The 12393-nt window shown below is 37.9% G+C and overlaps 1 protein-coding gene across 2 annotated transcripts in view; it reads left to right on the forward strand.

Moving 5' to 3' along the window:
* The window catches only part of DMD (dystrophin), a 2214577-nt gene that overhangs the window by 1384349 nt on the left and 817835 nt on the right, over positions 1 to 12393 (forward strand). The window lies entirely within an intron of this gene.

Raw genomic sequence — 12393 nt, forward strand, 5'->3', positions numbered from 1 at the left:
AGTTCCACTACATTTGTCAGTACATGCTTGAAGAGGGACTTGGGCCGACAATGGTCAAATCTAAAGGGGGAAAAAATAAAGGGGCAAACAAAACCTCAGAAAAGTTATTGCTGAATTCAGTCATCTTTTAACTTTCCCTTGGAAGGTCCTGAAAGCCCAGAATGCCAAATGTATACTGCTGCACTTGGAAGGCATAGATATTTTTATAAATGGGATTTTGTATCATGCTTCCAGTTGTTGATGCTAATGTTGCCTGTTTCATAAGGGAGGATTTGGCCTTTATTTACCAAATGAGACTATTGTTTTGAACAATGAAAACTCCCTTCTATTGCCAAGCTCTTGCTTCCTACCTATCATCTACATAATAGGTGGTTTTTAATATTCAGAAAGCTAGGACAACTCATTGATGAACGTCTTTGGTGAGGATATATTAGAAAGGTTTCAGAATTAGGTCCATTGTCTTTGCCCACCTCCTCTTGGCGCCTTTGCTCCTGTTGCATTATTCAAAAAGTAGATAAAATTCATATTCCTCTACAAAAGGGATGCTTTACTTAACCTACACACACACATACACACACCTCTTGATAAAAGTGTAAAATTTTTATAGCATCATCTAAAAACATTTTTAGTTTGAATCTTGACTTAGAAAATAATTATAATTTTTTCTTAAAGATTTTTATTTATTTATTGAGAGAGAGAGAGAGAGAGAGAGAGCGAGAGAGCATGAGAGGGGGGAGGGGCAGAAGGAGAAGCAGACCCCTGCCAAGCAGGGAGCCCCATGCGGGACTCGATCCCAGGACCCTGAGTTCACACCCGAGCTGAAGGCAGACACTTAACTGACTGAGCCACCCAGGGGCCTAGAAAATAATTATAATTTTTATAGAGATAATGGAAGATAAAATCTAAACTTGGTGGTGAAACTGCTTCCTTGGGAAAATCATATACTTTTTTCCCCCACATTGAAATCTCTCTATTAAACACACAACTATATCATTACTTAAATAACTGATGTTTAGACTATGAGCAGGTTTAAACCTGTATAATATCATTTCTGAACTGAAGTCAATCCAGTCTAAAATAAGATGTTAACAAATGGGCAGATTAAGGAAAATCGCATAGCCTGCTCTAAAAATTAATAACTTGAATTCATAAAGTAGATTAAATGGGTTGGAAGATTATTTTTTCTTTATTATATATAAAGCATTGTTTCTCATCTTTAAATATCCTGCTCATATTATGTTTAAACACATGTCAATATTTACTCTGATAACAAGTTTTTGAAAATTCAGGTGAAAAAGTGATGTTACTTCTAAATGAAAATCAGAACTTAGAAACATAGGGCATTATGACTGTTCCACCAAATAAGCTCCAAAATTTTAGATCCTTCTAGGTTTACAAGAAAGTAGTGTATGCTGACGCTGTGATGAAATATTACACAAATTGTAGGTTAATTACAGCTAGGGATTTGGCTGTAATTGGTTAGAAATATCTCTCCCATTTAAACATTTTGACCTACATTAAATATTGCACTTCCGTGCTTTAAAAAGTCAAGATCAGCTTCCTTGAGGGTTTTTTTTTTTTAACTCAGCTTTTAAAGTTGTCTACTTCACGCTACATTTTAAAAATAAATGTTAGCATATTTAAATTTCCACTGAGATCAGTTTCATGGCATACTTCCTCAGAATTTTTGTATCATTTAAATTTTATGAAATGTAAAAAAGTAATAAAATAGAAGTGCCTTTTCTACCAATACACTAACAGCTATTTCCAAGCATCCAGTAGCAAATAAAATAGAAGTAAAAAACAAAGAATATGTTAACCTAACAATAGCAGAGGAGCTGTAATCATGAAACCATTATTAATCAATGCCATGCTTTTACTGCAACCCAAGGAGAAGTCAGCAGGAAACAGAAGTTATTTATTGCACAGGTGAAAAATAAAATGACTATTCAAGTTGACATCAGTATTCTCAGTTTGCAGTGGGCTTTAAATGCAGCTGTTGGAAATATTTCATGTTTCCTGGTCCATGTACACATACAAAAGAAAGTACACAATTTGAGCAAAAAAAAAAAAAAAAAAGTCTGCAAAACTGTTTGGAGCCTTACAGCTACATAATTTTAAACCCTTCTTTTTGAAAATGCAAGATATCAGAAATATGAGCAGAAAAATCCCAGAACAAATTCAAATAGCAGTGGACATCCATTAAGGTTAGTTTATGTTGGAAGTAAATGAAGTATAAAATGCAGTCAATTAGGTACACTGTTGCCTCAATTATGTAGCAGAGGAACTGGATAGCATCTATAGGTTTAAGCATGACAGTATAATGATTTTAATGATGGCTTAGCCACCAATATGGTCTTTGTAAATGAAGAAGATGCAAATGAAAATTTATCAGCCATAAAGGAAATCATAGGCTAAAACAAAGCAAGCCTCTGTAATGAGGATTCTTAAGCCCAGGTCCATTGGTAGGATTCAAGGGGTGCCATGAGCTTGAATTGTAAAAGACTACCTCTCTGTTTTTGCTAACCTCTAATGGAAATTGAGCATTCTCTTCCATTTTGAATAAAGGCAACAAACCAGAGTAATACTAGGAGTACCTGTGAAATCACAAATATTTTTATATTTCAGTAGAGTAGCTACACATACCTCAAAGTATTGTTCACGGTTATCACTTGTCAAAATTGTACCAGTTATCAGATTTTCCATAAGATCTTATCAATGTGTTAATAATAAACAAGCACATGTGTTGCTATATCACAAAAAATATTTTCTAGTAGTTTTATAACCGTATTTCAATACAATTGACTTTCTTCGGAGTTCTTGGCTTTTTATATTCTGGACTTAAAAACATGATTCTGAGAAGAGTCCCAGGCTTCGCCAGATTGCCAGAGGGCTCCATGGCATAGGGAAAAAAGGATCTTAACGATTTCTGGCTAGCTGTTTTTCTGCCCAGACACTATGGTCTCAGTCCTTTTAATGATGTCACTATCTTCATACACTCCCTTTTTTCTGGATATCCCAGGAGATGTACCAGTCAAGGGAATGTGGGTAGGCAGGCCTTTGAGCAATGGATAGCTGACAACATAAGGGAGGCCATTTTACTTAGAATAATATCAGTTGATAAAAGATTGAATGGAAGAGGGCAGCAAGGTAATGGGAAGTAGAATCCCTAAATTGAGGAATCTTTGAATCATAATCCGTAGCAATGAAAAGTGATCTCAAGAATTTATCTCTCCTTTTCCCTTTAGGCAAATATGGTATTGTTCCCACCATTGTAGAGATAAAGCAATTATTGTACTTATAGAGAGAGGAATAAGAGTTTTAATTTAAATGCCACCTGATCGAATACACTGCTCGAAATTTGTCTTTTGCCAACATTTTAAATAAAAAATCACAAGCATATAGAAAAGTTGAAAAAAGTAGCATAAGGAATACCCATATACCCTCTTCTCCTTCTCCTAAATCCCTAGATTCAATAGCTAACGTTTTGCCATTTTTTTTTCTCCCTCTCCCTACCTCCCCCATATGTGCCTTTATTTTTTTTTTTTTTAAAGATTTCATTCATTTATTTGATAGAGAGAGACACAGTGAGAGAGGGAACACAAGCAGGGGGAGTGGGAGAGGGAGAAGCAGGCCTCCCACAGAGCAGGGAGCCCGATGCGGGGCTCGATCCCAGGACCCTGAGATCATGACCTGAGCCGAAGGCAGACGCTTAACGACTGTGCCACCCAGGCGCCCCAGGCTTTATTTATTTAATATAGGCAATAACACACACACACACACATTTTTTGTTGTTTTAAAATTTGCAAGTAAGTTATAAACACCCTTATGCTGCACCTCTAAATACTTCACCATGCATTTCCTTAGAATAGGGACATGCCATATATGGCCATGTTTGTTTACCATGCTCAAGAAAATTAAACATAATACCATATTATTATTTAATATCCCACCCATATCCAAATAGACCGAATGACTCAAAAATGTCTTTCATATCATTCTTTGAGTTTTTCATACCAATGTCCCATCATATTTTATGTATTGCATTTGGTTTTGTAGGAGAGGAAAAAAAAAAAAAAAACCTTTCTCCTTTACCCTCTTAGCTTTAATATCTGGAGACGGCAAGTTAAAGTGACAAAAAGACACATTAATAGGAGAAAGGGCATACAGATTTTATTTGATGTTAATTTTTTAATGTGGCACAGGGGGCTTCATAGGAAAGTGAAAAGCCAAAGAAGCAGTAGACCTAAGAGCTTAAATACCATTTTAACAAAGAGAATTAAATTGTAGGGAGGTGACAAGACAAAAGAAAGGGGTTTGGGCTTCTAGGGGTGATAAATTGCAGGAAGGCAAATATATGGGGAAACTAATGGAAGATAAGGCTATGTCAGTAATAAGTAGATTCAAGTCCGTACTGCTATCTCTAGTGATAAAAAGTCATCTGCTCTTCCTGGTCCAGAAAAGGGACAGCGGAATACCTTCACAAGGGCAGGTGTATGCCCTGCCTTAAGGCAGAAATACACTGGGTAGAGAGCTTTGCCTGTGTCTGCTCTATCTCAGTTGCCTTCCGCTCAAAATAATTCTTACGCCCAAGTGGCATATTATGATCCCCTTCAGTTATTAGGTTTCTTCAGTCTTATTTACTTATTTATAAAGATTTTATTTATTTTAGAGAAAGATAGAACAGGAGCTGTGAGAGGGGCAGAGGGAGAATCTCAAGCAGACTCCATGCTGAGTGCGGAGACCCACTTGAGGCTCAGTCTCATGACCCTGAGCTCATGACCTGAGCCAAAACCAAGAGTCAGTCGCTTAACCGACTGAGCCACCCAGGAGCCCCTCTTCAGTCTCCTTTAGTGGAAAATAGCTCTCTCACTTTCTTTCTCTTTTTACCGATACTGACATTTGGAAGAGTCTGGTACAATAGCCTCAAAAAAAAAAAAAAAAACAACTCACCTTTCTGGATTTATGTAATATTTTCCCCTTCATTATGTCATTTAGCTTGTTCTCTTTTCGCTGTATTTTTTGTAAACTGGATGTTGAGACTTGCAAAGATGCAAGTTAAATGTTTTTGGCAAGAATACTTCATAAAAGACGGTGTGTACTTCGGATCACATCAGAGGTCATAAAAGGAGGTGGTCCCACTGTAAATGTTGCTAAGTTTGGTCACTTGGTTTAGGTGGTGGCCATCAGATATTGAGTTGTAAAGTGTCATTTTTTTTTGAAATTAATAAGTCCCTAATGGCTATAGTATCCTTTGATGATCCTTCCCAAACTCACTACATTAGGGTTACAAGATGGTGATTTTTTTCTGAATTCTGACATGAACGTACAAGCTGATTTCCTCTATTTAAAAACAAAAGCTTTCACTTTTCTCCTTGATATCAGTATGGTTTTATGGATTCTTACTTGTTCAATATGTTACAATAAGTTATAGTTATTCTTCTTGTTGATATTCCCACCTTTATTAAATTTGACCAGGGGGAACTTGTTCGAGCTTCTGGCTTCAACACCCCATGCTCACCGTGTACTTTCCCTGCCCCAGGTTTGAAATCAACCGTTTCTCCAAGGGCCTCTGATTTAAATCTTTTAGTGGGGAACAGTGTGTGGAAACCAAAATGTGGGCAGTAACCCTTTCTGAAACGAAGACTGGCATCTTTCTGGCAAGCAGTCCTAGGGGAAAATGTTTTTACATTCCTTTCGTAAGGACACAAAAATCTTTCAGTTATACATCAAAGTTCAAAGTAAGGCTAGGTCTTTTAAAAAGCCCTTATTGTGCAAGACTCATGTAAAATCTGTAACTTCTTATTCGTTTATATGTTCTACTTCTGATGTTGCGAACCAAAGTTTACCTGTATATAATCTATGCTAGTTTGCCAAGCAAATTAATGGTGTAAATAAGCTAATGGGAAGCATCCCTAAATGTACTTAAGGGAAGAAATTGTTTTTTAAAGACCTTAGTTCATTGTTTGCATGCAAATAGATGTTGTTAATTAGAAATGAGCCTTATCTAATTCATTAAAGTAGGCCTAGTAGGACCTCTTCTTGAAAATCTCCATTAGCAATTCATATACTCTGTGCACTCTTTGTGAGACAACTGTTCTCTCTTAAGTCTTCTTTAATTTTGTCTCCTGACAAATTTAGGCTCCCCTAACCAAAATAGCCTTCTGTATAGCACCCTATTTCCTACAAAATGAAAACCAAAAATTTTAACATGTTAGAAATCTCTTTATAGTGCTTGTAATCTTTCCAATGGACCCGGCATACCCATGTTAAACCAGTGCTGAAAGCCTCCTCACACATTCCTACTCTGCCCCCAGGATCTCGTCAGCCCTAACTCCAGTCTACTTGCTCTGTACTTGAACTTCCCTGGTTTCTTCAGCCAGCCCCGAGTTTGCAGACTGAGTGCCCACAGGTGGAATCCAGCTTGAAAAGTGTGTAGTGTTTTTACAGAGGCACTGTTTTTGAAATAATTGCCAACATTTAAACATCGAGGGGCTTCATATTTTCTAAAACAAACCAACAAGGGCTCCTGTCTCCTTTTGAAAACTCATATCTGGGCGCGGGGGGGGGGGGGGCGCCTGGGCATCTCAGTCGGTTAAGCATCTGCCTTAGGCTCAGGTCATGATTCCAGGGTCCTGGGATGGAGCCCCACGTCGGGCGCTCCGCTCAGCAGGAGCCTGCTTCTCCCTCTCCCTCTGCGTGCTGCTCCCCCTGCTTGTACATGAACTCTCTATTTCTCTCTTTCTCAAATAAAATCTTAAAAAAAAAAAGTTAAAAAAAAAAAAGAAAACTCAGATCTGGCTACTGGGCCCTCACCCCCACATTCTCTCAAGGCACAAGTCAGCTGCATCTGAATAAGAGCTGTTTCAGACTTGCTACTCAAAGTGTGGTCTCTGGACTAGAGCACGGACATCACGTGGGAGTTGCTGAGAAATGCAGGGTCTAATCATAGTCAGCATTTTAACAAGACTCCCAGGTGATTGATATGCACAGGAAAGTTTGCGAAGCACTGGTTTGGGCAAGCAAGCTTACTCTTCAGTTTGCCACACCTGTCCCACTTCAGTCATTTATATTAACTGCTTTCCCATAGACATTTGTTTTATAATACTTCATATAGATGCTCGTATAATGGTGGTGGTCTTGGTGGTGACAGCACTTAATATTGCCAGGTGCGGTTCCCAGTGCTTTACACAGCTCATGGAATCTTCATTAACAACTCTTTTCTTATATTCATCTTCACAGAAGGGCAGTTGGGGCACAGACTGCTTAAGTTCTTTGCCCAAGACCACATAACTAGCAAGTATTTGAACTAGGATGTAAATGCTGACAGTCTCGCCTCCCTCCTCTAGATCCAATTTTGCATTACTTATCTTAGCTTTGACCTTTAGTATTCTCTAGGATGTACTTCCAGTTTCTGCCCCTCAACCGCTCACTTAGCAAGCCCATTCCCTTAGCTGGTCATGCTTTTCAGCAAGGGGATGGGACATAGAATCTGTTCTGACCTAGCTTTCCAAACATGTTATCTATCATACTCATTAGTTCAGCTTGCGTCCCAAGCATAAAATGACCTGATTAGCTTTTTGAGATTGAATTGCCTTTCTCATAATTTTCTCTGAAAATCCTACCCAACATAAGCATTCTTTCCTCAGCGAGTACTACTTCCTGTTCTCGAGCAGAAGCACTTTGTTCTCTTAAGTTCTTTTTGCTCCTTCTTATAACACATTACACTTTATGTATCTATCATGTAGCCTACCCACATGTGTTTGATCTTCCTTGGCAAGATCGAAAGCTTCATGAGGGCCAGGCAATAGCTTATTCTCATCTCTAGAGCCCACAGTACTTAGCAGAAAATCTAGTACATTGTTGATAACCAAAAAAACATTTTTTTCAGTTTAAATTCTAAGATTTTTATTCACATTCAAATTAAAGTAGGATTATAAATCTCTACACTTGACATTGCTACATAGGTTAAAAATAGAGGCACAGAGCCAGAGCCATTTTTTCAATGTTTTTTAATAATATTAACACATTTTCATGGATCATCTTTTGCTCTGGAAATTGGACTAGATCAATTCTAACCTTAAAGAAGTTGGGTTAATAATTCATGTTTTAGGTATCCTCCTGAATTTAATACTCTTGAGAGACAAATGACTTTAACTTCCATAGCTTTTTATATAAAAAAAAAAGCTCTTTGATTCAAATACGTTGTACATTTGTTTACCTCAGTTTTACTGTATCACAACTAATAAATTCTAGGTGAAATAAGAAGAAATTAACCTCGAGCCTGGGTATTTTATTTTCATCTAACCTATAAGCACAAAATGTTTTACTTTGCAATCCATATCATCAAAGAGCTATTTTTAGATTGATCAAAGAGGATCATACAGATATTATCCACAGGTGTCTATGGAAAATCTGGTCTCTTCCCATCTGTTATCTGATGACTCTTGAAAAGCTTTCAAGGACATTCATAATTCTTCAAAAGACTATGAAAAATTAGCCTCATAGTTAATCTTTTTATGTCATATTTTATTCTTTGCAACTTGGCAAATTCTAGTGAAACTGGCTAGCTGGAGCCAAACATGCTGCTGCATTGGCTGGTACGGACAATATCACTCTATAGATACACATGTGGGTGCACTTTATTCATGGCCTTCTGTGAACTCTTAGGGGTCTGGGGAGGTAGGAGTTAGAATTGGTAATGGAGGATGATCTCTGGGATGGGCTTTGAAGGATGTCAGGAGTCAAATGAAGAATGAATGGATGGACATGCCAGAGGGAAAAAAGTGACATGAGTAAAATCAGTGCAACAAGAAAAAGTGGGCTATGTTGAAGAACTACATGCAGTTTAGAAAAGAGGGCACGTTCTGCATGGAGCACTGGGTGTTATGCACAAACAATGAATCACGGAACACTAAAAAAAAAAAATCTTCATTTAAATGAGTTCATCATTCTGTATGTAAAACCAACTGCCCAATTTTTATTCCAAACTGAATGCTGGATATTAATAACCTCTATGTTTTTGAAAGTTTTTCGAGTAACCTTATTGGAACCACGTACCTTGCCTCCCACCACTTGAGAGTAGCATTTCCAAGAGCCACCGATATGTTGTTCCCAACCTATTTAATACAAGATATTCTTTTTTATATTCTTATGTAATTAGAATGGGAATGCAAAGAGAAAGAATTATGGTTTCTATGAAAACTAAGTTGAATGCTTGGAAAGACTTGATAACGATGATCAGGGAAAAACTGTTCAAGTAGATATAGATGAGGAAACTATTTAAGATTGGGGGTAGAGGGTAGAAATCACAAAAGTCAGGAAGACTTTTACATTTAGATTCTTTCTAATCTCTCTAAGACTTACTCTACTTTGAAGAAACCAAAACTGAAAGTCCGAGATGATGAAATATGGGAGTGGTTTATATAAGAAAGAGTATGCAGCACTTCAGTCAGTGGATCCTTACTTCAGGAAAGGTCTTGGACCCCATACCAAATGAGTGGTGAATTAGAGGCAAATATGTTCTAAAAGAAAATAAAATGTTTAAATATGTTTAAACAACTCTAATCCCTCTGATTTAACATTTTTTTCCCAAGGACTACCTATCCACTCATCCTAGTCAAGTTTAATAAGAGGATTTCTCTTGTATGTCTGAGGATGAAGTATGGTGTGATACGAGCAGTCAAGATGGAGCAGGTCAGGGAAGATTTTGTATCTCAAACCTTTTCCTGGGGTGGAATAGAGGAGCCTTGGAAGGTTTCAAATAGTTCAGATTTGGAAGCACATGGGCCCCTTTGATAGTTGAGCTCAGGGTGAAATGAAGAGGCTGAGGCTAACAGTAGGGTGTCTCAAGTAGTTCTGTAGTTTTTCAGATTAAGGATGAGAAATGTCTGAGCTGAATAAAATTCATGAAGACATGACAGATTTAAGACACTCAGCAGATGAAAATAAAAGGACTTAGTAATTGATTAGATGAGATGGGGGTGATGAAGGGAGGGCTCTAGGATGACCCCTTATCCACGTTTCTGAATTGAATGCATTAACTCGAATAGGAAATACAAGGGGGAGAACCCAGATGGAAAGAAGGACACACATCAGACATACAGACTTGACCTTGGGATATGACAGGTTTGAGGGGCCTGTGGAACATCTAAAACAAGGTGTTCAGAGAACGTGTGTTTGGATGTGTAAGTCTGAACATCGGGAGGAAGACAAAGCTGCTGAAGACACTGAGCCTTTTTTTTTTTTTGTCCTCAATGGAGAGATGGTAGCAATTCCCAGTCACCTAACTCAGTGAGATCCCTTTCTTACTTCACTGACTTACTAGCTGGTAATCGAAACAGAGTTCCCAGGGTATGTATTAATAAGTGATACTGTGGAGAAGGAGTTCAGGTGTCAGGAAGCCACTGTGGCAGATGAGTACTAGTGGTAACTAACGAACTGAGTTAATACATGTGATCTCCACTGGGCACAGACTACCCCCCCTTAACTATCCTAAGTCAGAAGGGTTGGTAAGCAAAATACTGGGGATATATCAGGAGACTAAATTGATTACAACACATAGGAAACTAAGTTCAAATTTCCCGTCCTATTGATGACAGATCAGAAATGTCCCCATGTCCCTACATATATATAGGACCCTGGGAAAAGAAAGCATGTCTACAAGCATATTTAAAGCATGGATACAGTGTTCAGTGAAATACAAGTGTTCAATAGCTAGAGACACTGTAGGTGGAGAGACTGGAATATGAGAAATAAGCACAAACTGAAGCCTGCCCCCGGAAGACTCCTTGCTTGAGATCCTGTAAATTCCCTCTCCCTCTAAGGTTATTGAAGTCTGAAATTTGTTGTCCATCTGTACAGCAGATACACCTGGAAGCCACCAGTGGCTTAAAACAGGCCAAAGGGCATTTTACATGCTTTTCATTTTCCTTGTTGCTGAGGAAACTTACATTGTCTACCGTCAGAGCCTATCCTGTGAGACATAGGTCTTACAACAAGCAATCAGTTCCAAAGTACTTTTTGTTAGAATTGCAAAGCTTCATACTGCTAAAAATGAACACAGTATCCACGAGTCAGTGGATTACCTTTCTGCACAAGGGAAAACCCCAAGTCCTGAGATAAAAATGTGTTGATCACTTTGATTCCTTCCCTGGATTTAATATAATTAAAGCGTACCTTTGATATGTGTGTGACTCTATCCTCGTGTTTTCTTGAACAAGGCTCTTGTATTTTACTAATTCTCAATTATCACAGTTAATCATTAATAGAAACCGAAAATGATCACAATAAGCTTTTCCTCACATTGGCTAATATAAGTTAAAATTCTTTTCTCTACTATGATAAATATGTTTTTAAAAAGCCCTTTCTAAAATGGAAAACACCATACATGTGTGAACTGCGAATACAAGAATTTTTCACTTACTGTTATAATGGTGAATGTATAACTATCTCCTTATTTTTTGAAGAAGGCCTTATCTCTTATTTCACAGGAACCTGGCCCCCATTAATTATTCTCTCTCCCCCGAATGCACACAAGCATATCCTCACCCTATTCTACTGGCTTCCTAACCCTGACCAAGTAAACATTTGTAGCTCCTAGATTAAAAAGTAAATTATAAATACTCTTCTCATAATGTTTTCCACTGTACTTGCCAGAGTTCTTAGCTGTGAATAACAGAATCCAGTTCTGTTTAATATAAGCAAAAATAAACTTTATGAGAAGGATAAAGACCTGCTGCCATTGCCATAGAGAAGGCTAGAGCACCAACTCCAAAATGGACAGAGAGCAAAGGAGAGGCTCAGTTTCAGGAACTATATAGTCCAAATCACACCCTGGGTCTGCATGCTCTCAGAGACCACCCCACCCCTGCAGACAGGGGGTGAAGAATGTCATTGCTATTGGAAAGAATTGGAAATGGTACCTTGAAGTTCTTTGTCACTCATTCCAGATTTGAAAACTGAACTTCCTCCATTTTATTCCATAATGACCTTGGAATTCCCCCCACATATACAGGGTGTTCAGATTCTGGGCAGCCCAAGATGAGAAAGGTCTCTTACTTCCCTTTCCTAGTTTTTATTCCTATTTAAATTCTTCTCTTTATAGTTACTAATACTTAAATTCATATATTCTCTTGTATCTGTTTTGTTTTGTTTTTTTGCTCTTGGTCCCTACCACTGCTCTGATAATATCTTTGCCAAGGCCATCAGTGATCTCCTATAGTTAAATCCACTGGACATATCTCAGTCCTACTGTAGGCCAGTTGGCATTAACTGACCACTTTCCAAATTAGCACTTTGTGCTACCTTGCCTACCATGTCATTAATTTCATCTGATTTTATTCCCACTTTTCTGCAGAATTCCTTTTTTAATTGCACTCCTCCTTTCATCTG

Source organism: Zalophus californianus, chromosome X, assembly GCF_009762305.2.
Source record: "Zalophus californianus isolate mZalCal1 chromosome X, mZalCal1.pri.v2, whole genome shotgun sequence".
Taxonomy (NCBI): domain Eukaryota; kingdom Metazoa; phylum Chordata; class Mammalia; order Carnivora; family Otariidae; genus Zalophus; species Zalophus californianus.